This window comes from Puma concolor, chromosome D2 (genome assembly GCF_028749965.1).
Source record: "Puma concolor isolate L17-30 chromosome D2, mPumCon1.1.hap2, whole genome shotgun sequence".
Lineage (NCBI taxonomy): Eukaryota > Metazoa > Chordata > Mammalia > Carnivora > Felidae > Puma > Puma concolor.
Window position 1 is genome coordinate 69503282 of NC_141677.1, and position 18754 is coordinate 69522035.

An 18754-nucleotide genomic window follows, 5' to 3' on the forward strand; every position below is an offset into this window, starting at 1 on the left:
CATTCTCCACTAGATGGCGCTGCTTAGTTTACTGGGGTGGATTGTTGTGGTGCTTGTAGATGCGTATGCGCCTGCAGGGGAGGGGTGAAAATGATGTCACGCAGCTACCCAGTCTCTAGTATCGGAACTCTGTTGTCCCCAATCATGCACCCGTCCTTTGTCTCCGGCTGCCACCTACTCCCCACTTTTACACTGTCTGTGACCAAGCCCCAGGAAGCACCTCCCTCCTGAGCTTTATCTCAGGATAAAGCTGGGATGTCTGTGTTTCCCGATCCCTCACTTCTGAGGGACTGCGGCTTTGACCTGTTCTGTCCCTCTGTGGGAGGGTCTCACTGAGCAATGGCCTGCCGGCCACACCCAGGAACGTTTGTAGGTCTGTGCTGTTGCCGATGCAGAGACTGCGGCTGGGTGCCAGCCCACCCCAGAAAAAGTTCACGCGATCCTGTAGCAGCAGCGTTTCAGGGATTATGGCAAATCACAACACACATCTGGCACCAGGCTTCACTCTTAACGTTCTTGCTCCAACACCAGTGGATGTGGCCTTTCTCCGGTGTCTTTTGAGACCTTTGCCCATGGAGAGGTCACACCGTCTCTACCAGATGTCCTTCCAGCAGGGGAACTGCCTGTCCTGTGTGGCCTGAAGATCCCTGGACTTCACTCTGCTCCTGGGGATTTGCCCTTCCCACCAGAGCACTGCCAGGTATCGAGCTGCGGAGTTTCAGACTCTGCGCTCCTGCTGTTTATAGAGCCTTAATGGAATTTAAACCCTCTCCTTTTTCCTTTCTCCCTTTTAGTTCAGTCCCTGAGGCTGTTTCCACTTTTCCACTTTCTCTCCAGCTGCTTTTGTTTGTGGGGGGGTTGCTTTTCCCATACCCTCCCCCCATCTCCATCCTCTCTCCGCAAGCAAAAACAGCTCCCTGCCCTCTGCGGCTTCTCTCTCCCCGCCCCGTTCACCTCTCTGCGCTGCGTACCTGCTGAGTTCTGTGGTTCAGGTTGTGTAGCTTGTTGCCTTAATCCTTACGTCAGATTTCTAGGTGTGCAGGATCAGTGTTATTGCATTTATTTGTCATTTGAACATGCTTATTGTATATTTTTATGAATAACCATCTGACTATTGATGGAAATTCTGCAGAGTTGAAGTTTGGGTTATTATGAGCAGTACTGCTCTGAACATTTTTGTACGTGTGTTTAGGTGAACATATGTGCACGTATCTGCTGGGTACGTTCCTAGGAGTAAAATTGCTGCGTTTAGGGAATGCATATGCCCAATTTTAGTAGCTACTTCCAAGTATCTTTTGATGTGGTTGTCCTAATTTACACCCCTAGTAGCAGCAGTGTGGGCTTCTCAGTTGCTCCACGTCATCTCCAACACTTGGCATGGTCTGCTGTTTTCTTTTCAGCCATTCTGGTGGGGTCGTAGTGGTGTCTGATTGTGGTGTTTTAACTTTGCATTTTCCTGATGACCAATGAAGCCAAGCACCTTTTCATCTCCTTCAGCGAATTTGCATATACTCTTTTGTGAAGCACCTGTTTGCGTCTTTGGCCTCCTGTTTTATTGGACCATATTTTACTTGATGATTTTGGAAATTGTGTATATATTTCTGATGAGTCTTTTGTTAGATATATGTGTTGCAAATACACATATAGATGGCCCTGACCTGGGATGCTTTGACTTAACAATTTTTTGATTAGACGATGGCGTGAAAGCAATATGCATTCTGTATAAACCATTCTTCAGATTATGAATTTTGATCTTTTCCCAGGCTAGTGTTATGTGGTAGGACACTTGCTGGGGATGCTGGGCCGTGATGGCTGCAGCCATGTGATCATGAGGATAAACAGCAGAGACACCTACAACCATCCTGTCCCCATGCAACCACCCTGTTTTTCACTTTCACTCTGGTATTCAGTAAATTGCGTGAGACACTTAACACTTCATTATAAAACAGGCTTTGTGTTAGATGCTTTTGTACGACTAATGTAATGTGTCCTGAGCATGTTTAAAGGCTAGGCTAAGCTATGATGTTCTGTAGGTTAGGTCTATTGTATGCATTTTCAACCTAACAGTGTTTTCAATTTATGATGGGTTTTTCAGAATGTAACCCCATTGTAAGTCAAGGACTTACAATGTATCTATGGCTTTAAAAAAACTCCTTCAGTGATGTCTTTTGATGAAGAAAAATTCTTTTTTTTAAATGCTTATTTATTTTGAGAGAGTGAGAAAGGCACGTGTGTGAGCAGTAGAGGGGCAGAGAGAGAGGGAGAGAGAGAATCCCAAGCAGGCTCTGCACTGACAGTGGGGCTTGAACTCATGAACCATGAGATCATGACCTGAGCCGAAATCAAGAGTCAGATGCTTAACTGACTAAGCCACCCAAGTGCCCTGATGAACAGAAATTCTTAATATTAACACAGTATGATTTATAATTTTTTTCCTTTACTGCTAGTGCTTTTTGTGAGCTACTGAAGAAAGCTTTGCCTACCCTAACATAAAAATATTTTCCTGTTTTCTTCTAAAAGTCTTATGGTTTCACCATTTGTATTTAGATTTACAGTTAAGCTGAAACTGATGTTTGTGTATGGTATGTGGTAGGGGTCAGGACTAATTTTCCCTCTTATGGATATCCAATTGAATGAGCACCTGTTATTGAAAAGGTTACCCTTTTCCCCTACACTGCATCTTCACATTTGTCATAGACCAGATGACTGCATCTTTGTGGGTTTGTATTCCTGGACTATCTTCCATGTCATTGGTGAGTTTGTCCGTCCCTGTGCCAATGCCACCCTGTCTTAATTACTGAAGCTTTGATTTCAGGTAATGTAAGTCCATTGTCGTTATTCAAGACTATTTTTCTCCTCTGTACGTCTTAATGGAGATTTTGGAATCACTTGTCAATATCCAAAAGAAAATTTGGAATTTTGAGTGGGATTACACATACAACTTGTAGATCAGTTTGGAGTTTGATATCTTTATGACATTGATTCTTCCAGTTCATAAGCATGATATAAACTTCCATTCATTTATTCCATAATATGTTATAGTTTTCAGTGTAGAGGTCTTCTGTGTTGTTAATTTGTTTTATTATTAATTGCATTTTCTCTTTTATTGGTCAGTTGTCCTAGGAATTCAGCAATTTTATTAACCTTTCAAAGTTCAACTTCTGGCTTTGTTGACTCAAACCATATATATATATTTTCCCTTTGGGAAAAAAATTTTTGGAAGTTTTGTTCTGAAATAATTCTGGATTTATAAGAAAAATTGCAAGATGGTGCAGGGAAATCCCATATATTTTTCTCTTAACTTGTCCTAATATTAGCATTTCACATAACCATAGTGCATTTTTTTTAAATTAAAAATTAACATTGGTATACTATTATTAGTTCTATATAATATATATATAATATTACTTATACATATAATAATATATTATTATTCTTAGTTGTCCTGCAGACTTTATTCACACCCCCAAGTTTTTCCATTAGTATTCTTTTCTTTTGTTCCTGTTCCTAGATCCAATCCAAGATAGCATAATACATTTAGTTATCGTGTTTCTCTAGTCTTTAGTTTGTGACTGTTTCTTGGTTTTTTCCTTGTCTCCCATAACCTTGATACTTTTGATGAGTGCTGCCAGGAATTCTGGAGAATGTCTGTCAGTTTGGTTTTGTCTGCTATTTTCTTATAATTAGACTGAGGTTACAGATATTGGGGAAGAATACCAGAGAGATGATAACTCCCCATTAACATTATATCACAGAGTACATTGGATCAGTGTGATGTAATACTGGTGATAGTAATTTTCATCACTTGGTTAAGGCAGTGTCTGCCAGGTTTCTCCATTGTAAAGTTACTACTTTTCCCTTTCCATACTCTGTCCTTAGAAGTGAGCCACTAAGTCCAGCCACGACTCAAGGTGAGGAAACGTAGGGTCCGCCTCCTGGAGGGAGAAGTATCAAAGAATATGTGGACATATTAAAACCTCAATTGTAATTAAGACATATTTTAGGGAACATACTTTGAGGCTATGCAAATATCCTGTTTCTCCTTAAAGTGTCACCTATTAATTTTAGCATTCGTCAGTGGATATTGGCTGTAGTATTTACTACTGTGGTGTTCTAATAGTGTTTTTCTATTTCTCTCATTCCTTCTAATTTTTAATTGGATTTTTCTATAAAAGGATTTGTCTTATTTATTAAATCACTATGGAGTAATGAGTATTTATTCTTTGGATTATAATCCCACACTATTGTTATATATTTTGTTGCTCACATTTTTTGAGTCTGGCTATTGGGAGCTCTTTCAGGTCGTCTCCTGTGTCGTTTGACATGCTTTTAAAAAAATTATAGTAAGGATACTTAACATGAGATCTACCCTCTTAACAACACAACAATTATTGTTGACTATAGGCACAATGTTGTACAACAGATCTCTAGAGTTTATTTATCCTGGCTTGACTGAAATTTTATACTTTGTGATTGATAAATCCTCATTTCCTCCTCCCCTGACCCCTGGAAACCACCATTCTACTCTTTGATTCTATGAACTTGGCTATTTTAGATATTTCATGTAAGTGGAATCATGCATTATTTATCTTACTATGACTGGCTTATCCTACCCTTTTTTTTTTTTTATACCACTTTATTATTTTCTGGCACTGTGGGATCTTTTAGATTCCAGACCTAAAATTAACCCTTTCTTTTTATTGGGAAATGGTATTTAGAAACCAAGATCTGGGTATTATTTGTGTTCATTACTATTGGGATGTCACTGCTTCTAGGGCTTCTCAGTGGACAGAGCAGGAAATGATATAGCATACACACATATACACATACATGTAATAGTCCATATCTAGATTTATTTATGTGTCCATTTGTATACATGTTTGAATAAAACATGTGTTTCTACTGATCTCTCTGACTCAAATCTAGTGCCACAGGGCTCATTTTTTATTCTTCCTTTCTTCTTTCTCTGATAGTGAAAAACTTGGCTGTCATTATGTGCAATATATGTATTGTCCAATCCTAGTATATATGTAAGGATGCTAACCCGTGCTCCTGTGAGAAACAAATTTACCAACTATAATATTGTGTTATTGACAGGCCTTTGTCTTTAACTTTACAGCATCTAGAGAAAATCTTGTTTTCCAGGGTGATTTAGATCTGTTCCTTTCTTCCCTAGCCCTAGTGAGGTTATGTCATGCATTTGTAATGCAGTTAAGATTCATTTGTCACACATGTATGGTTTAATCAGGAAAAGGCTTATGTTATCTCATAGAAACAGATTATGGACCCAGCAATATACTGAAAGGGAGAGTTGGTAAGGCCTCTCCTTTTCTCAAGATCTAACCCACAGGAAATAGACGCAAGTTGCCAATTGGGAATCAGATCATAGTATCACATTTGATACTGATGAAGATGGGTTGCAGAATGCAGCAGGGCATCCTCTCAAGTGCAATTTAATCAGTGCTCTGAGCTAGAGGTAGAAAACAGAAGATCTCACTTGTGGTGGGGTAGGGGGTGGGGGAGGTGGAGAGGGGCATATGTAGGTGAGGAAGAAAGCAGACTTAGAGAGTATGGGAGTGAGACGGGGGCACAGGGCAGAGCAGGAAATCAATTCTACTTGAAAGGGCTGGTGGGTTACATGGGCCAATTGGATTTCAGGCTCTGTAGAAGGTGAACGTGCATGGTGGTCAGTAACAGGAGTGTTCATTCTGGGACTGGAGCCATCTGGAGCAGAGTAGGGCTCTCTTCCCTTCGGTAGAAACCTGGGTGGGAGGTACTCTCTTTCAGATAGTTACATCATCTAATCAACAGACTTTCTGAAGGACAACTGTCTTTTCTTGGAGAGCAAGGCACTGCAGTGCTTCCGAAATGAACACAGGAGTGGTAATTTAAAAAATTGTGCTTTGATGTTCCTGTTAGAATTCGATTTTGTGCTCACTAAAAGTATTTAGAAAATATGAAATATAAGTAATAAAATTAAGTATTTATAATCTAACCAAGAAAGGCAAATATTAGCATTTGTGAGCATTCTTTTTTTAAAAATTAATTTATTTGTATCTTTTCAAAGAACTAGCCTTTGGTTTCATTGATTTTCCTCTATTTTTTGGTCTGCCTTTTTATGTCATTAATTTTTCTTCTTTATCTTACTTCTTCCACATATTTTGGGCTTATCATTTCCTCTTCTAGCTTTTAATGCAGAAGTTTAGATGTTTGACTTTTAAGTTGTTCTTCGTTTCTTGTATACATGTTTAAAATGATAAATTCTCCTCCAAGCACGGCTTTAGCAGTATCCTACAGTTTTTGATATGTTGGTTTTTCTTTCCATTCAGTTCAAAATATTTTCTAGTTTCCTTGGTAATTTCTTCTTTGGCCCATGAGTTATTTAGAAGTGTCTTTGTTTAATTTCTAAATATTTGAAGATTTTCCAGATATTTTCTCTTCTTTATTACTAACTTAACTTCAGTGTGGTCAGAAGACATACTCTGCATGATTTCAATTCTTTTAAACTTATTGAAATTTATTTTATGGCCCAGAAGATGACCTATCTCAGTAAAATTTCCATGAACACTTGGAAACAATGTGTATTTTGTTGTTGTTGGGTAGTGTCTGTAACTGTCAATTAGGTCACGTTGGTTCAAAGTGTTGTTCAAATCTTCGATATCCTTACTGATTTTATCTATTTTTCCTTTTGGTCTTTTTAGGTTATTTGAAGCTTCATGTAATTTGAAGCTTTCTTATAGTGTACATATACATTAGGATTATGTCTTCTTGATAAAATGGTGAAGAAATGGTGAGTTTGAGAAAAATGAATTGTCCTTCAAAAAACGTAGGCAGGCCTCATCCCATCAGTTGAAAACCTTAACAGAACAAAGACTGACCTCCCCTGAGCAAGAAGGAATTCTGACAGCAGACAGCCTTAAACTTGAGTTGCAACATTGGCACTTCCGTGGGTCTCCAGACTGCCTACCCACCCTGCAGATTATGGACTTGCTGGCCTCCATACTCATGGGATAAATCTTAAATAAATCTCTCTATTGATATATATCTTTTTTTTAATATGAAATTTATTGTCAAATTGGTTTTCATACAACATCCAGTGCTCATCCCAGCAGGTACCCTCCTCAATGCCCATCACCCACTTTCCCCTCCCTCCCACCCCCCATCAATCCTCAGTTTATTCTCAGTTTTTAAGAGTCTCTTATGGTTTGCCTCCCTCCCTCTCTTTTTTTCCCCTTCCCCTCCCCCACAGTCTTCTGTTAAGTTTCTCAGGATCCACATAAGAGTGAAAACATATGGTATCTGTCTTTCTCTGTGTGACTTATTTCACTTAGCATCACACTCTCCAGTTCCATCCACGTTGCTACAAAAGGCCATATTTCATTCTTTCTCATTGCCAAGTAGTATTCCATTGTGTATATAAACCACAATTTCTTTATCCATTCATCAGCTGATGGACATTTAGGCTCTTTCCATATTGTTGAGAGTGCTGCTATAAACATTGGGGTACAAGCGCCCCTATGCATCAGCACTCCTGTATCCCTTGGGTAAATTCCTAATAGTGCTATTGCTGAGTCATAGGGTAGAACTATTGTTAATTTTCTGAGGAACCTCCACACTGTTTTCCAGAGTGGCTGCACCAGTTTGCATTCCCACCAACAGTGCTAGAGGGTTCCCGTTTCTCCACATCCTCTCCAGCATCGATAGTCTCCTAATTTGTTCATTTTAGCCACTCTGACTGGCGTGAAGTGATATCTGAGTGTGGTTTTGATTTGTATTTCCCTGATGAGGAGCGACGTTGAGCATCTTTTCATGTGCCTGTTGGCCATCTGGATGTCTTCTTTAGAGAAGTGTCTATTCATGTCTTCTGCCCATTTCTTCACTGGATTATTTGTTTTTCGGGTGTGGAATTTGGTGAGTTCTTTATAGATTTTGGATACTAGCCCTTAGTCTGATATGTCATTTACAAATATCTTTTCCCATTCTGTCGGTTGCCTTTTAGTTTTGTTGATTGTTTCCTTAGCAGTGCAGAAGCTTTTTATCTTGATGAGGTCCCAATAGTTCATTTTTGCTTTTAATTCCCTTGCCTTTGGAGATGTGTCAAGTAAGAAATTGCTGCGGCTGAGGTCAGAGAGGTCTTTTCCTGCTTTCTCCTCTAGGGTTTTGATGATTTCCTGTCTCACATTCAAGTCCTTTATCCGTTTTGAGTTTATTTTTGTGAATGGTGTAAGAAAGTGGTCTAGGTTCATTCTTTTGCATGTTGCTGTCCAGTTCTCCCATCACCATTTGTTAAAGAGACTGTCTTTTATCCATTGGATGTTCTTTCCTGCTTTGTCAAAGATTAGTTGGCCATACTTTTGTGGGTCCAATTCTGGAGTCTCTATTCTATTCCATTGGTCTTTGTGTCTGTTTTTTTTGTGCCGATACTATGCTGTCTTGATGATTACAGCTTTGTAGTAGAGGCTAAAGTCTGGGATTGTGATGCCTCCCGCTTTGGTCTTCTTCTTCAATGTTACTTTGGCTATTCCGGGTCTTTTGTGGATATATATCTTATTAGTTCTGTTTCTCTGGAAAACCCTGACTAATACAATTGCATTTGGTAAATTTTTCATTTTTGATATAGTTTTTATGTGTGGAAGTTCCTTTTGTTCCTTTTCTTCATGTCTTTTAAATATCTGCATTTTGTTCATATTATTCTTTATTCTTGAGCATGTTTGTAATGGATGTTTTAAAATTCTGATCTGCTATTTCTATCATTTCTGGATCTGTTTCATTTGATTGATTTTTCTCCAGTTCAGTCACGTGGCCTTTCCTTTGTGTACAGGCTTCCCTGATGTCTTTTCCTTTTCTTATAAGGACACTAGTAGTATTGGATTAGGGTTTGTGGTCTCATTTAACCTTAATTACCTTTTATTTGTCTATTTTTTTTAATGTTTTTTATTTATTTTTGAGAAGGAGACACAGAATCCGAAGCAGGCTCCAGGCTCTGAGCTCTCAGCACAGAGTCCGAGGCAGGGCTTGCACCTACAAACCACGAGATCATGACCTGAGCTGAAGTCAGATGCCTAGCCAACTGCCTAACCAACTAAGCTACCCTTAATTCCCTTTTAAAATGCCCCATCTGCATGTATCGTCACATTGGAGGTTAGAATTTCAACATATAAATTTGGGTGAAACACAATTCCGTCCATAACATTGTTGTTTTGTTTTTCCTTTAACAGGTACCAGACTTTATTCTGGCAGGGATTTATAATTGCTTGAGGATCAGCCTATTTCTTTCAAGGCTTGTTTTCAGTTTTGTTAGGGCAGTTCTGCAGTAGTGTTTATTCTGGATCTAGATTAGCTCCATTACCAGGGCATGGCCCTTCTAGACTCTCTACTGAATGGTCTGGGTGATCAATGATGAGTCTCTACTCTGGCTGGTCAGAACTTAAATTTCTCTCAGCCCTTTCAGTTCTGGAAAGTGTTCAGCTTACAGATTCCTAGTCATTATTTTCTTGGCTTTGTGGAGTTTCTCCCTATTAACGCACATCTTAGTATTTGGCAACAAGCTAAAGGGGACTCTTCAGGGTTTTCTGAAGCTCTTTCTCTGCATCACTGTCTTCTCTGGAATTTTGCCCCCACCCCATCCAGCTGCCTCAGCCTACTCAAATTCAGATCTCTGTATCCTCAATCCAGCAAGATTGCCCACTTGCTTAGGATTCCTCTCCCTGTATATGGTCTGTACAGTTCTGCCAGTCAAGAGCTAGGACAAAAACAGGGCTTACCTTGTTTCCATTTTTTTTTTTCAGAGATCATACTCCTACAATGACTGTTTGTCACTATTCAGAAACCATTGTTTGTGTGTTTTTCCAGTTTTCTAGTTGCTTATAGTAAGTGGGCATGTGCATTCTCAGTTATTCTATCATAGGGTACCTATTTACTCTTATATATTTGAGACCTATAGTGTCTAGATTTTGAATCTGCTTTGTTTCATTCACTTTGTTTCAAAATCATTTTCTGCATCATTAAAAACTCCTTAGGAACATTGTTTTAGATGGATGCCTGTTATTCCATTGTATCGGCCTGTGTATTTTGACTGAAGAACAAGGCAAGGGGTAGATTGAGGCCCTGAGACTTGGCCTAGGTCTTGATAAGGCATTGGCAGATGGGGGAATTGGGCTATGGGAAATAAAACACCAGGGCTCTGGAGTTTTATGAGGACTAATGTGGTGTCCTCCTTATAAGAGCACTTCTATCCTTTTTCTCAAATCATGGCTTGCATTTGCATTTTGTCAAATAAATACCTCTTTCTGTAGGTAGGTTTCTTACCTCCAGGTAGTTGGATAGAAGTACGGTCTTTGGAGGTCAGACATGTTTAGCTTGCGGCTCAGTTTTTACTCAATTGTTACATGCTCTTGGCAAAGTCATGGTACCTGTTCAGAGCCTCCGTTCGCTCACCTGTAAGGTGGAGAATGTGTATAATGGCCTCACAGGGCTATCCTTCAGTGTAATTGAGATGCTACCTTCAAGAGCACTGGGTGTCATGTCTGATACAGGATAGGTTTTCTTGAGTTAGCTTAGGGTTTCTTTAAAAAAATCAGGTATAAAACTATGGGCTGGATGTATCCAGGCCTGAGGTGAGCTGCAGGGGACTTGAATGCCCAAACGAGCCTCTGTATCATTTCCTGCCTCCCTTTGCTCATATACCAGAAAATGAAACGAGGCAGATGATCTCTACCTAGGCTCTCATCAGATTCATGGTTGCGAAAGTCTAGTGAATCTGCCAGGTGAGGCTTATCTTCATCTGACAATTTCAGGACTGGCTGCACAGGCAGCTGTTTTTGTCCCTTGCACACAGCCTGGTGGGTCCGCCCTCCGGCCTTTGCATGAGGGCTGCTAGCAGCTACAACAGGGACGGGCTGTGGCAGCTGCTGCACCTATTATGCCAGTGAGGGATCATCACAGACTAGTCCGTCTGGGTCATAGGCAGTGGGGGACTAGCCCTTTACAGAAGGCTTTTCATGCAGTACGAGCAGTTTCACGTGTTGTTCTTCCTCTTTTTGCTTTGTTGCTTGGCTAGTTTCTTTCCTGACCCTTTCCTCATTTCTGCTGTTTTCATACCTCTGTGTCTTTTGTCCTCTCCTCCTGGAATGCCCTGTCTTCATCCTAGTCTGGCTACCCTGATTTGTCCTTTAGAACGTGGCCCCAGCTTGGCTCACATCTGCCATTCGCTCTGCCCTAGCTCTTCGTGAACTGTTTAGTCGCTCGCTGTTTGTTCATGCATGTTGTCTGGTTCATAGCAGGGGTCAGAGGGACGGCACTAACTCTTCAGTGCCCACTGCCACCTGGGAGAGACTAGCCGAAAGAAGAGCTCTCCACATCACAAGGACATCACATTTGAGATGGCCACAGATGTGTGTGGCAGGACAAGATCCTGAAGGTTCTCCAGAATGTACTGGAGGCCTGGCCAAGTACTCATTTGCTTGTGTGGTCCTTCATTCACTCGTCTATTCAATATTTATTGACTTATATGTGCCAGGCCCTGTTATAGATACTAGAAATAGGACTAGTGAACAAAACAGACAAAAATATGCCTTTCTTCATGAAGCACATACTTCAGTCAGGGCAACTGCTCGTGGCTAAAGAGGTTCAATAAGCCAGCTGGTGATAAGCATGATGAATAGAAATAAAGCAGCAGTAGGGAATAGGTGACACGGGAGGAACATGAGGGAAACTTTCTCTGAGTGCATTTGAACAGAGCCTTGGATGAAGGGAAGGGTCAATGATTCCTGTATCTGGGGAAAACAGTGTTCTGGGCCCAAGGAAGAGCAGGGAAGAGACCCTGGGGTGGGAGCAGGCTGGATGGCAGTAACCACTATATTTTTCTGAATGAGATGATCACAGAACTCTCATTTTGTAGTTTATTCTTTGGCATTTTAGCCCTCACAAGATGAACCAAATAATATAGGTCCACCTCATAATATGTAGTGGGCATATTCCTGGAAGTGTGAGCATGTCTGTGTGGATTTTATTTCTATAATTGGATTCCACTTTTAAAGACACACGATAAGCTTGTCATTTTAAGGAACCCCCATGGCTAATCCTTTTAACAGAGTGAATAATCAGCCTTAGAGGATCCCTTAGGTTCTTATCATTTTAAAATCCTTTGGTTTTATGTCTTTAGAGATGCTGAAATTTCATGTATTTTCATGAAGGTGGAGATGACACAGTACCAAGTATATATAAGTGGCAGTTAAGCAGGAAAAATTTCATGGGAAGAGATTGAATTTTTTTTCCTGAACTATCAGGCTTTTTAACTCTTTACTCTACTTCCTAGTCTTAGTTCTGTGTTATGCAAACATAACAAATTTTGGCATAAAGAAAATAGAAAGGAGAAGGCTGATAATTAGGAATGCAAGACTGTAAAATAGCTATTTCCTAAATCTCTATTTAAAAGAACAAGCCAACGTTTCTTCTCTTAGGGGACATAAGTCCTTGCCTTTCAAACTTCAGTTCGCATGGGCTGTGATAGCAGCAGGTAAGGATGGTCCAGTTCCAAGTCTTTCCTCCAGTTTCCCAATGTCATCCTGGTTATTGTGAACAAATGAACCAATTGAACAAAGCATAAAATGACTCGTGTGTGTGTGTGTGTGTGTGTGTGTGTGTGTGTGTGTGTGTGTGACAGAGGGGTTGGCATGTGAATATTTTACATGTCCCCATGTAAATGGCACTCGGCATTGTGGCTCTAACTGGAGGTATCTTTGGTAAATGGATTGGTTTCCTGGGTGCCCAGCTAGGACATAACATGATAACCTCATATGCCCTCTAAAGTTTTCATTTAAAATGATTTATCAGCTGCTAAAGCAAAAAGAGGGAAAAATAAAAACAGAGATCGATTACGTATTTTTCAACAACAGAGCAATTTTCTGGTTAGAACAAGGAGCTCATCCTCAGAAAAAGCCAATTCAGAAAGTTCATCCTCCAGCCATTCATAGACCTTCCCGGGCCGCTGGCACCAACCTAGCTTACTGACACAGTTTGGCTCACTGTTAGTAGTGGACTTTGCTCCATCACAGAAGGGAGGGAAGGTTCTTCCTTGGCCTCCTCTTTCCACCTCTGGTGAGGTAACCAGAATGTTGGTTCCTGTGTATGTATGTATGTATGTGTGTGTGTATCTATATCTATATCTATATCTGTATCTGTATCTATATCTATATCTATATCTATATCTATATCTATATCTATATCTATATCTATATCTATATATATCTTTGAGAGAGAGAGAGAGCATGTGTGAGGTGGAGGAGGGTCAGAGAGAGAGAGAGAGAGAGGGAAGATCAAAGCAGAGAGCCCGATGCGGGGCTCAAACTCAAGAACTGCAAAGTCATGACCTGAGCCAAAGTCAGACACTCAACCTACTGAGCCACCCAGGTGCTGCCAGAATGCTGGTTGTGAAGACAGTTTCCTATGTTGTGTATGTTCCCCAGGTTTTCACAAATGGAGCAGTTTCATCATGATTTTTTGTTACTTGTGAACCTTAGGAGGTTCAGGCAGTTCTATACTTAGGCACCAAAGGGGAACAGGTAGTTACAATGCTGGGGTAACTCCTATCCGCAGAGCTGGTTGTTTGGCATCTATAAAGTACTGCCACCCATGAGATCAACTTCACCGCAGTCTTCATGTCCTCTCTTCATCCCTACTTTCTGTCTGACAAGGAAGCAAATGAAGGTCTGTCTGGAACTGCCCCTGGGCGAACTTCTTAGCTTCATCCTTCTAAAACACCTTCCAAGCTCTGTTTTCCTTGAGCTGACACAGCTCGTTGACCCACTCACCTGCAGCTCTTTGAATCCGAATTTTGGGTAAAAATTGTCCATGTTCTACTAGACGGTAAGCTCTTTAAAATTCCACTCACTCATTCACCCTATGAATAGATACTCTGTAGTTGCTCTGGGCCAAGCACTGTTCCTGTGCCTGGCTGTGTGGAACTCACATGGTCATGGGAGTGCTTATTAGCAATCTAGAGTTCTCTTACCTCTGGTAATTCCATAGATGGATGTTGTACCTCCAGCAGTACCTGAATCACTGCTAATGGGTTAGTGCTGGCAGGAACATAGAAGCTTTTTGGTCCAGTGAGCTTGCAGTGAACGTTGATGTTGATGATGCAGATGGAATGAATGTCAAGATCATGACTCTGTTGTGGAGTCAGAGAAAGAAATGCACTCAGTCTGCTTTTATCCATTTCTTCTCATATTCTCAAGGTAAAGGTCTTCTCTCTTCTCTCCTCTCTTCTCTCTCTCTCCCTCTCTCCCTCTCTCCCCACTATCGGATGCTTTGGCAGCGAGCTCCCTCATGTTTTCAACTCTAACAAAGAACTCTTATACCAGGGCTATTTTAAAAGAAAATTAAGCAGAAGCACAGCAAAGGTTTTAAAAAGTATTTTTCCTCATTATTTTATTGTTGAACTAATTATTTTATAGGAGATTAAAAGCAAAGTGATCATTGAGTGGACCTCATAGCATGTACTGACCCAGTCTTAGAAGATTGCATGTAAACCAGAATTTTGTAACTCAAGTTCTATTTTAGGTTCACCCTGAAGAGTTGTTATTTAAAGCAACCTTGTAAAAAGAGTAATCAGAACCTCCCTGAATGTTAGAGTTAGCAGGGGCAGCGGATTTCTTAAAGGAGGGTGGGAACATGACTCTTACAGCCTTCCTGGTTTTATCTCCAGACTGGTGGGGCCTGGGAAACATGATTGAACTTTGGGAATACTGAAAAGAAAAAGCGGTTCAAAAGTTCTGTAGAGAATGGATGATGGCTTTGTTTGTTTCATTTTTTTTCCACTGGGGGAATGGCTCACCGCATACCCCCCACCTCAGCCTGTCCCCAAAGGGAGTCAGGGAAATGGCCACAGTTCATTCTGAAATGACTGGAAGGAGAGTGGTGGGGGGGGGCAGGTGGGATGCTGTGCCTTCACAGTATCCAATTACTGGACTGAGCATCATTTTCCGGAGCCACAGGATACAACATTACAGGGAAACGGGAGATTTCCACTCCTGCTCGGGGAAGTTCCTAAAGGTGTGTTTGTAATATTTCGTTTGGAAAGAGACAAGATCATTTATTTGAACATCTGAATTGGCCACAAAATCCCATAATTTGTATTTATTGGGGGATTTTGTGGGTTGTTGTCTTGAGAAGAAACACAAAAAAAGCTTGTTCCAAACCCAACATTCCACAAGGAAATGGAAATTTCATTGCTCCTTTCTGACATAAAAGGTCATCTTGTTGTTTATCTACAAAGCCAGGGGAAATTGGCTGTTGAGTATTTTGCATTTGGAAACACTGGCCCAAATTCAAAGAAGTCTGATGCTCTCTCCCCTCCTTGCCCTGTTTTTATTTAAAGATGTTGCACTCATGAATCATTGGGTGAAAGCTTGAAATATAGTTCCTTCTGTTTCAGAAGATGAGGGCGGGCCTTAGTCCAAAAGGAGAAACACAAAGTCAAGGATGTCTTAGAACTCCTAAGAACATAGACACTGAGAATGTAGCTGTTGTAATGCTCCTGGTCTCTGGGTTATAGGATACACTGGACTCTCTTGTACTTGTTAAATCACCAAAAATCTTTGGCAATATGCAGATCTCAGACTTACCCTGAAGTTTCCAGCAAAGCCTCAGAATAGTTGCCCACTAGGCAGGACGGTGATGTAATACATAGGGCCCAAGGCAAGTTGACAATGTAGGGCTGCTTGTTCAAAAAAGTACAGTTAAAGGTATTAAATTATAAACCTTTTCCTTTAAAAATATTTTACTATTTAGAAAACAATGATATAATTGTAATACGGGAGTAACAAAATTGATAAATGGTAAATAATATGTTGTGGTCTTCATTTTATATACTACAGTAAAAATACTTTATCAGTGTAATATCTTGATTGGCTGTAAGATTTTTCTGGCTGTCTTTTTTGTGAATTCATTTATGAGATTATCAAAATTTATGCTCTTAGCAATTTCATTTTCTTTTTTTTTTTTAATTTTTTTTTTTAACATTTATTTATTTTTGAGACAGAGAGAGACAGAGCATGAACAGGGGAGGGGCAGAGAGAGAGGGAGACACAGAATCTGAAACAGGCCCCAGGCTCTGAGCTGTCAGCACAGAGACCGACGCGGGGCTCGAACTCACAGACTGTGAGATCATGACCTGAGCCGAAGTCGGACGCTTAACCGACCGAGCCACCCAGGCGTCCCTGCAATTTCATTTTCAATTGATATAATTGAAAGCGATCTCTTTTGCAAGTACTAAATCAAATAATTTTTGAAATTTTTTAATTTTTAAGTATTTTTTAATGTTTATTTATTTTAGAGAGAGAGGGAGAGACTGAGTACAAGTGGGGGAAGGGCAGAGAGAGAGACACACACAGAATCCGAAGCAGGCTCCAGGCTCTGAGCTGTCAGCATAGAGCCAGATGCGGGCCTCGAACCCACAAACCGTGAGATTATGACCTGAGCTGAAGTCAGACGCTTAACAGACTGAGCCACCCAGGTGCCCCAGTTTTTGATAATTTTTAATTTTGAGAAGGATCTTTCTTCTGAGTTCCTGGAGTTATTGGAGTTACTGGAGTTTAAGAACATCTTATTGGATATAATAGCTTTAGGGTAAATTTCTAAAAAATTATTTTGAAATACAGATGTCAGCATGTCTAGAGCTAATGATTCTTAACAAAGTTTCTAAAAAGATTTAATTCTTCATACAAATAAGTTTTGTGTAAGTTTGAAGTTAATTTTAAAGTAAATTTATATAAGGGCATTTTAATGTTTTCTCTGACATTTCCCGTAACTTGTAGGCGTCCTGCGAGCAACTGAAAGTACCTTCACAATTTTGTGTATAATTCAAAATACTTGTTTATAGAGTCCAATGTGTTTCTTCATACCAGGAAAAATTAATTTTTGAATAATTTTTTTTAACGTTTATTCGGTTTTGAGAGACAGAGACAGAGCAGGAGCAGGGAAGGGGCAGAGAGAGAGGGAGACACAGATTCTAAAACAGGATCCGGGCTCTGAACTGTCAGCATAGAGCCCGACACAGGGCTGGAACTCACAAACTGAGATCACGACTTGAACCAAAGTCAGCCACTTAACCAACTGAGCCACCCAGGCACCCCAAGGAAACATTAATTTAAAAATTGTTTTCCTTGCTAATAAGTGGTTCATTTAAAGTTTCATTATGAAAATGGTGCTTTCTTCTGTTGAATGCAGCAAGCTTTAAATTCGGTTTGTAGTTCTAAGCCTGAGGATATTTGCTCTGCTTTTTGCAACAGTTTTCAAAACTGGAGATTCTAAACTCTTTGAAGAATCCTCATAACTCCTGGAAATGCAGTATTGCAGTGTTCATGTGCACATTTTTATTTCATAGTAATTTACTGACAAAGTTTACTGCCTGAGTACCAGCAGTTTCTGTCCTGGCGCTCAGGACAGAGAGTTCATATTTCTGCAGATACAACAGGGATGGGCTCCAGACGCTGACAGGCGGGCCCGCCTCCCCCGGCCATGGCCACTGCTGCCACGCATCTGGGCTCAGGTTCTGGCCGCCCTGGCCTGCCTTGCCCGAAGGTCTGAGCCCGCGTGTGTTATTGCTGCCTGGTGTATCATCTCTGCTCATACACATGCTCCATTGTCTCATTAGACTTCACTTGCTTAACTCACAAAGAGAAAATTATTAAGAATTTCAAGATAGCAACTGTAGAGCATTAAACTAAGCATGGACTCCTTCTGAGAGAGTCCCTTTCTGACTGCACAGGTCATCACACATGAAGCCGGTCCCGCCTAAACATACAGAATATAATTGAGGGAATGAAGGTTCTTACCACATGCAGCCTTAGTTTCTGGCAGACCATCTTCATTGCCAGGAAGTTCCAACCTCATGTCTAACCCTGGCCCAAAGATGCCATTTTTCTTACCCTTTCTCCAAAGATTTTGCTACTCACTTTTATCAGAGCCTCTCATTAGTGCACCTAGTGAGTACAGGTTCACCTGAACACGGACTAGCATCTGTTTTCATACCTGGGAAGACTGATTCCTTATATTCCTGTCTTATACACTATGAGACTGCACAGTCTGCTTCCTAGTTTCCCTAATCTACAAGGTCCTTATCAGAATCTCCTGCAGCCTTGCAAACATGTTATATTCCTCGTGCCTATCCCTAGAGATTCGGATTCTGGACATCAGGAATGGAGCCCAGCCATCTGCATTTTAATCAGCTTTAGCTAGGGATTCTGATAGCCTGGTCTGGGAATATCTGGTGGTTCTCCTGATTAGGAATTTGTTCAAGGCTCCACAGCTGTAGTCCCGTCTCTGTTCTGGACCCCAGGGCTCATCTTAGTTCTCCCATGATTTGTCTGCTTTATCTGATTCAGCAGTCCATGTCCTCTCTTTGTATTTTCTCCCTTTTAACCACGTAGTTGTAAAGCAGGAGGCCACTCCTTTTATGTTAAATCCCTTCTGTAGTTCTATGAAGTGACTTTCAACCAATGTAAATTGGTTGCCCAGCCCTCGCTAAGCTGGTGCCGTCAAATGGCACAAGGTGTGTGTGTGTGTGTGTGTGTGTGTGTGTGTGTGTGTGTGTGTATGTATGTGTATGTGTGAGTGAGTGTGTGCATTCATGTATATGAGTGTGTGTGTGAGTGTGCCAGCAGTGATGATGGTAGAGGAAGTCGGGATGGATTCTAATGTTATGGTACTTCAGACCGGAAATACCAGACCTGATAAGGGATGAGACCATCCC